The sequence below is a fragment of the Coenobita brevimanus genome, chromosome 97 (assembly GCF_032717465.1).
Source record: "Coenobita brevimanus isolate Jiangsu-jjx chromosome 97, ASM3271746v2, whole genome shotgun sequence".
Taxonomy (NCBI): Eukaryota; Metazoa; Arthropoda; class Malacostraca; order Decapoda; family Coenobitidae; genus Coenobita; species Coenobita brevimanus.
In genome coordinates this window covers 30,702,459-30,710,288 of record NC_137050.1, presented here as the reverse complement: position 1 = coordinate 30,710,288, position 7,830 = coordinate 30,702,459, and positions in this window count along the sequence as shown.

Genomic DNA, 7,830 nt, shown 5'->3' with positions numbered 1-7,830 from the left:
CAAGAGGAGAGGGAATTAGCAGTGCTGCTAAACCCTCTAGGGCTGAGGCTAGGTCTGGGACCCTCAAAGTCGCTCCCCCAATCACTGTCACTGGCAGGTTGTGGTGAGTCAGGCACTGTGGAGGTACTAGGTTGGGGAGAATGAGATGGTGGGGCAGGCAACATGGTTGAAGCTGGGGTAAGGTTGGTGGTGATGAAGGTTTGGAACAACTCATTTTCTTTACAAGCTGTTCCCTCTGCTTCTATATGATGTGGTCAATTTCATTCTGGAGGGACTGGACCTTATCTGTGTTGTACATTACCATCATTAAAGCTTCCTTGGTCCAATTGGCGACTTAGAACACTTGGCTAAGCTGCAGATGAGTGGGCCCCTGAACATACTGTGGTTCAGCTGCTGCTGATGCCTGCTGTATGGCCTCAGGTGCCAGGTGCTTCTCTTCAAGTTCGATGAGGCTGTTGATCGCCATTTTGAAAGCAGTGTTAATGTGAAGGATGTCATCACGAGTGTTACATAGCACTAAGAGCATATGGGATTTTAATGCGAGCAGGGGAGCCAGGAGGCAAGGTCAGCTGGCAGTGACAGGGGTGCCCCCGGGGGAGAGCCTCACTGGGCCCGGGCCCTCCCCCTTATCTCTCTGGGTCTTTTAACCCGCCGCGTCCCGGAGACATGAATTCACGTCCTCACATGATGTGCACTCATATCCCGAAGACGTGAATTAACGCAGCAACATTGCAAGGTCCCTAATTTGCACAATTTTCAATTTTCGCGAGTGATTTTTGGCACATATACACAGGACACCTTCCTCTATTCCTCTACAAGATGCCAAGCAGGGACAATGCCTTACACCGCATAACCTCCCCCCCCCCCGCACGACAATGTCTCGGCAATTCACCTGTTACCAGTGACCTGGCCAATAAAGACATTCAGGGCCAGAGTGAGTCCCCAATCGATGACAATGTGAAGGACAAAGTTTACATAGCATTAGAGGAAGAAACAGTCAGAAATGATGATCAGGTAATGTGGGAAAAAAAAGGTCATGAATGGTGATGAGTTAGTGAGTGAAACAATGCTTATAATGCCTATATTACTGTTTGAAAACCAATATACTCTTGTACTACATATAAATTTGTACCAAGTAAATAAATAAATACTGTTTATGAGTGGATAAAATAGTTACCCTCCCATAGAACTCGTTTTCTTTGGTGCCATCCCGTTAGAAAACCCAGTCAGGTAAGGAGGTACTCGTACCTAGATCGAGTATTTTAAACCTCAGGTGAGCGATTTCTCTATGAATTTTCGATGTTTCTCACCAAAAGCGGATGTTTGAGCCAAAAAAAAAAAAAAAGGTCCAAAAATGTCGGGACTGGGGCATACCACTGCCCAGAAAACGTCGGGATGGGGCGGGTTAAAAATTTATATACGGTAAAAGCTTGATATAACGGAATAATTCAGCCAACCCCTATTCCACTTTATCAAATATTCCACTTTTTCAAGCTTCCGTTCTAAAACCACAGACGGAAAGGAATTTTCCGAAAAATTGTGATTTTTCCTATATTTCTTTCTTAACTCGTGACCTGAAGCCTATACACAGTTGCTACTAAATAGCTTCTTTTGCTACACACACACATGCTGCCTATGCTAGTCATAATGATACACATAGAGCTGTCAGAACCCACAATAATAATACAGTAATAATAATAAATAAAACAGTAAAAAACTCCCCTCCAATGGGGGTATATGACTTGTGCATCGCGATTTTTCCACGGCCACGGACAAACCGGCCTGTTTCTGCTATGGAAACCCGACGCCTTGTGACAGAACAGAAAACTTCCGGAATATTGTGAGTACCTTACGGGAAAAAGCTGTTCCATTTTCTCAAGCTTCCGTTTTATCCCGCATTCGTTACATCAAGCTTTTACTGTATATTTATTGCAATATCAACAAAACATGAAAAACTGGCAAATGGGGCTCCCCCCCTTAGAAAATTCCTGGGTGCACCTCTGGGTGGAGACAGTGGGGATAGGGAGGGGGAGATGGAGGAGGATGCTGAGTGTCCATGTATGGCAATCACATGGTGGCCATGTTGGCGTATGTCACCGTATGGGACCTTTGAATGTCATCTTGGACGGGGATCGACTTTAGGGATTTCCCCACGCAAACTGCTTTTTTAGTGTGTGTGTTTATCAGGCCAGGATAGGGTTTATTTTCTGCGCAAAACGTGTTCAGCAAATTGGTCCTGCATAAACTGAAGGTCTACTGTAATACTGATTCAGCTTCATTCTGACACATTCATCTCTCTCTCTCTCTCTCACACACACACACACACACATTTAGTGACCACAAGGGACGAAGGACACACAACGTTGCACTCCGCTACTTGACACATCTAACAGTATCTTTAAATGAGTCAAGCTCAGTACTAGGCTAAATTAAGTGATGATTTAATATGGCAAAGCAGATAGAAACAAAAAAGTGCAGCCCAAAGAAAGCAGACATAAAAAATCGGTGATCCATAGAATTTGCTGAGGGAAGGCTAACATCAGGCTGTTGTCATACAATCAAGGCGGGTAGCAGGGAGATGCCAGAATGTAAGTAATAATTATCTTTCTGTAAGATGGACTACTTTGCAGGAGTGCCTATAGTAGGTGAGAGAGGGGATAAAAGTTAGAGAATGGACAGAAGTAGAAAACAGAATGATGAATAAGGAGAACTGGTTGAAATGAAAACATATAATAAATTAGTGGAGAAAGTGAACAAACTGGGGAAAGATTTTCATCTCGAAATAGAGGCAATCAGAAAGGAACTATGCCTACAGAGGGAAAAAAATGAAGAATCAGTCAAAGAAATAAGTAGAAAAGGCACACCAATAGATGAGTTGTCAGCTGCAGTAGACTCACTGTGAAAGAAAACAAGCAAAATGTGGTGTACTGTGGTCAACGATGAGAGATTTTTGGTGGAGTTCAAAGATGATACAGATGAAATTAAGCAAGCAAGCAGTATGACAGAATGAAGCAATGATACTGAAGAGAAGATAACTTGGGCAAATGAAATGATGAGAAATTGCACAGATGAAGTACAAAGTACAGATGCTGAAATGGTGAAAATGAAACAAGAGTTGAAAAACAAGGTCAAAGATAAAACTGTAAGAGGATATGAAAGAAATAATAAAAAACAGCCCAAAGCTGACTAACCAGTCATTTGAGATCAACAGATCTATAGTAATCAATGGTATAGATGAAGAAATAAGAAACAGAATCTCTAGAGACCAAAAGGAGATGGTAAATATAATGAACATATTGAGAGAAGTATCAAAGGAAATCTGTGAGAAAGATATGGAAAAATACAAAAGGCTGGGGAAATAAGAGAGAAACTAATCAGGTCCCTGGAAGTAACCTTCCAAAGTGTGAACACTGTAGAAGAAATATTAAAAAATGCCAACAAATTTAAAGAATCAGAGGAATTTTGATTCTTTTAAAAAGTATGGATAAAAAGATGCCTTACTCATGAGGAATAGGGATAGGTAAAACAAAAGTGAGAAGAAGCAAAAACAAAAACTGAGGAAAGATCAGAAGAAGAGGTAAATATTTTCACAAAGTAGTAGGGTTACAAATAAGAAAATGGCACATAAACAGCAGAGAATAACAAAATGGAAGGTAGTACTCAAACCATGTCAAATATATAGGCAACATGACTAAGCTGATGTACTCAAATGCAGATGAAATGGTATCCAAATTAACAGAGATAAATGACTATATCAGAGAAACGGAACCTCACATTATTTGCCTAACTGAAACAACCCCAAGGATATCCAATGACACCCAAGTCTTGATGAATACAATATATGGAGAAGAGATTAGAAATTTGAAAAAAGGAGGAGGAGTTATGATATTAACGAAGAAAAAACTCCAAGTCAAAGAGATAGAACTAGATATACCCTCACAAGCAGAAATAATTGCAGTAAATATCAACACATCTGAAGGGAAAATAATGGTGGCAAATTTATATATGCCACCCAAGACAAACACTTGGGATAGAGATGAATATGAAGACTTGGCAGAAACTACAATACAGAGTTTAAGAACCCTGCTACACAGAATGGAAGAAAAATCTGAAAGACTATAAGGAGATTTCAACACAAATATAAATTGGAATACTCTAGATGTAAGACGCTATGAAAGCTGTTGGGATCAAATCTCCTGGATCTCATACAGGAGATTTTCCTAGCAACATGCAAAGGAAAACATCAGAAAAACCATCATCATTAGATCTTATATTTACTAGGCAAGAAAATTATATGAAACTGACTCAAGACCAAAGAGTCGTGAGTTTGTGCTGTGCCTGGGTAAGCTGGCTTGCCATGACAGTAATGCTCTCCTGACACCTGGCTGGTTGTAGCAGCTGAGGCTCAGTGGGTTTGAATGCTCTGACTGAAGGGTCAGAGGTTCAAGTCCACACGGGGGTCATTGGTAGACATCAGAAAGGACATCAGGTCATAAAGTGTTACAGGCTCCAAAAATCAAAGTTCTCTATCCAGGGGCAACACCTCAGCCCTTATCAAAACACGAGATCAAGGTGTATTAATATATATATCCATCCATCCATCATCTAATCCTACGTTGCCCCATGAGGAGCGTAGGAGCCCGGGGCTAGGAAAGTTGGTCCTGGCATTTAAGATGAGAGTGACCAGCCTCACTCATCCCTGAGTGGCATTATGTGAGCAATAAACCCCAACCATCCCTTGGATATAAACCTTCACCAGCTCTATCCGATTGGAGCACCGTTATTACCCACTAAACCACCAGGAGCAAAAATTTGGTTATATGGTTACCACCCAGCATAGTAAATGGTTTCCTGATGTACAGGAAACCATTTGGCTTGTCACTCAGTGTAGAGTCACCCACAGGCAGAAGGAAGAGGAAAGAATGAAGGAAAGAAAGACAGAAGAGGGAGTGTAAAGTCACCCCCAGGCAGAAGAGAGGAAAGAATGAAGGAAAGAAAGACAGAAGAGGATGAATGGAAAGAAGGATGGAGGAGAGGAGAGGACAGACACCCAAAAGCAGCACTACATCAAGTGAGTGGATGGTGAGTGCCCCCACCTACCACAAATATATATATATATATATATATATATATACTGTATATACCTGTATATATATATATATATATATATATATATATATATATATATATATATATATGTACACACACGAGATATCACCCTTCTTTCGGCAAAAACGGCCATGTAGTATTAAATTGCTATTTCAGGTTACCATATAATATAATGAATGATAATGAAAGTTACAAAAGGAGTCTAAACTACATAAAAGACAACTATCATGACCTAAAAAAGTACTTTATAGAACTAGATTAGTGGCCGGTGGGGGCGCTTACCATCCACTCACTTGATGTAGTGCTGCTTTGGGTGTCTGCCCTTCTTTTCTTCCATCCTTCCTCTTCTGTCTTTCTTTCCTTCGCTCTTTCCTCTTTCTTCTGCTTACAGGTGACTTTACACTCCCTCTTCTTTCTTTCCTTCATTCTTTCCTCTTCCTTTTGCCAATGGGTAACTCTAAGTGACAAGCTAAATGGTTTCCTGTACACCAAGAAACCATTTACTATGCTGGGTGGTAACTATATAACCAAATTATGGCACCTGGTTGTTTAGTGGATAATTAAAGTGCTCCAATCAGACTGAGCCTGTGTAGGTTTATATCAAAGAGGTGGTTGGGGTTTATTGCTCATGTAATGCCAATCAAGGATGAATGAGGCTGGTCACTCTCATCTTAAATGTCAGGACCAACTTGCCTAGCCCTAGGTTCCTATGCTCCTCATGGGGCAACATTGGACTGGATGATGGATGGATAGAAATAGATTGGGAATAGGGGCTTAGAGGACAAAATATAAATACTATACAGTATATGGAATATTCTGTGAATGTTATGAACAGGAGTCCAAAATCATATCCCTCAGCATGAAGAAACGGAAGTAAGGGGAACATATAAGAACTATAAACAGGCAAGAAACAATTATACAAAGATAAGGAGAGAAGCTCAAAAGCAGTTTGAGGAAGACATTATAAATAAAAGTACTGATCAACCAAAGCTGTTTTACAGCTACATCTGAAGGAAAACTAAAGTAAAAGATAAAATATAACCCATCATGGATGACGAGAAAATCAACATCAATGAAGATAATTGTGAAGTACTAAACAAAAAATTCCAATCAGTTTTTACAGAAGAAAGTAGATTTGAGAGAGATGAAAAACACAAAACACCACATATATTAACAAATACAGGCATATTGGAAGAAGAGGTCCAAACAGAGTTGAGCAAGTTAGACAAAAGGAAAAGCAAATGGTTCCGACGAGATCTCAGGTTGGGTATTACATGAATGGGCTGAGTGTTAAGCAGACCAATATATTTAATAATAAAGGAATCCTTAAGACAATGTAAACTACCTGATATTTGGAAGAAAGCAAACACTGTTCCCTTCTTCAAGAAAGAAAACAGACAAACTCCAATTAACTACCGACCAGTATCACTGACCAATATTGTAAGATAAAGTATTAGAAAAGCTGATAAGAAAAATTTGGGTATATCATCTGGAAAAACATAATATGATAACTAAAAGACAGGTTGGTTTTAGAAAGGGAAAATCACGGGTTACTAACCTATTAACCCCTTAACCGCGGGGCGTCACTTTCGTGACTCTTGGGAGCAAGGGATCATACCGTGGGGCGTCGCTTTTGTGATTCTGTGTTATTTTGAATTCACCCGGGCTTCCAACTGGGGGCTTGTATCATCTATCAGTACTGCCAATGTCCAACACTAGTCAGCACTCCTAATCTCATCTGTACTCCCATCCATTGTTGACAATTTAGCCATTTCTCCCCGTTCTTGACTCCCCTCCCTACCCCCCCTCCATTACCCTATCCTCTCGCCTGCCCGGCCGTGCTACGCCAAGTAAATCTTCCCTGGAATTTTTCACTGATTTCATCCATTGAAATAAGCCCTATGTCCTATTCTTATACCAAATAATATATACAAGAAAGAAATAAGGTAAGTGAGAGTACCATACACCTGGAATTGGCTAATTATCACCTGACAACACCTCACGTGCACTCGTTCGCTAATTTTCGCTGTTTTTTTCCCCTTGAAATATGTCGTATAATCTATTTTCGTAATAAATATACATGTAAGGAGGGAAGGGAGAAGTCTAAGTGATATTTACATTCACCTGGAACTACCTAATTTATAATGTATTGTCTAGATTTCCTGCCAATCATTTCAGTGCTATTCATAGCTGTTTCAAGAGCTAACATTGGTAGCACTGAATATCCCCTAAGTAGGCCTCTACCCCGGCCCTCCGTTATCAGTTTACTCTCATCTTCCGAAGTAGAGGTACAGTAGTGCACCAACTTTCGCTACAGCAGGATTCGCGGAATCCACTTTCGCGGCATGCACCAAATATTCCCTAACTTCCACTTTCGCTTGAAAAAAATTGATTTTCGCGCACAAATTTTGGGTTTGGGACAATATTTTGAACTTTGAATTTCCTGCACCGCCCGCCCGCAACCCACCGCCATCTTGAATGACGTCATGTCAACACTCTGTCCACCCATTCCCGCCATTGTGTACGAGCGTGCTAGCTCCATTGTGTTGGATTCTCACGGTTCAATGGCCTCTACTCTACCTGGTAGTGTGGGGAAAGGGCCTGGTGGTGTGGGGGGAGAGCCGGGAGGCAGTGGTGGTGATAAAAAGTGGCCGGGACATTCAAAGTCGGGAGGAAAGGCCAAGGCTAAAAGAGAGTATCGTGTTGGAGTGAAGAAACGGC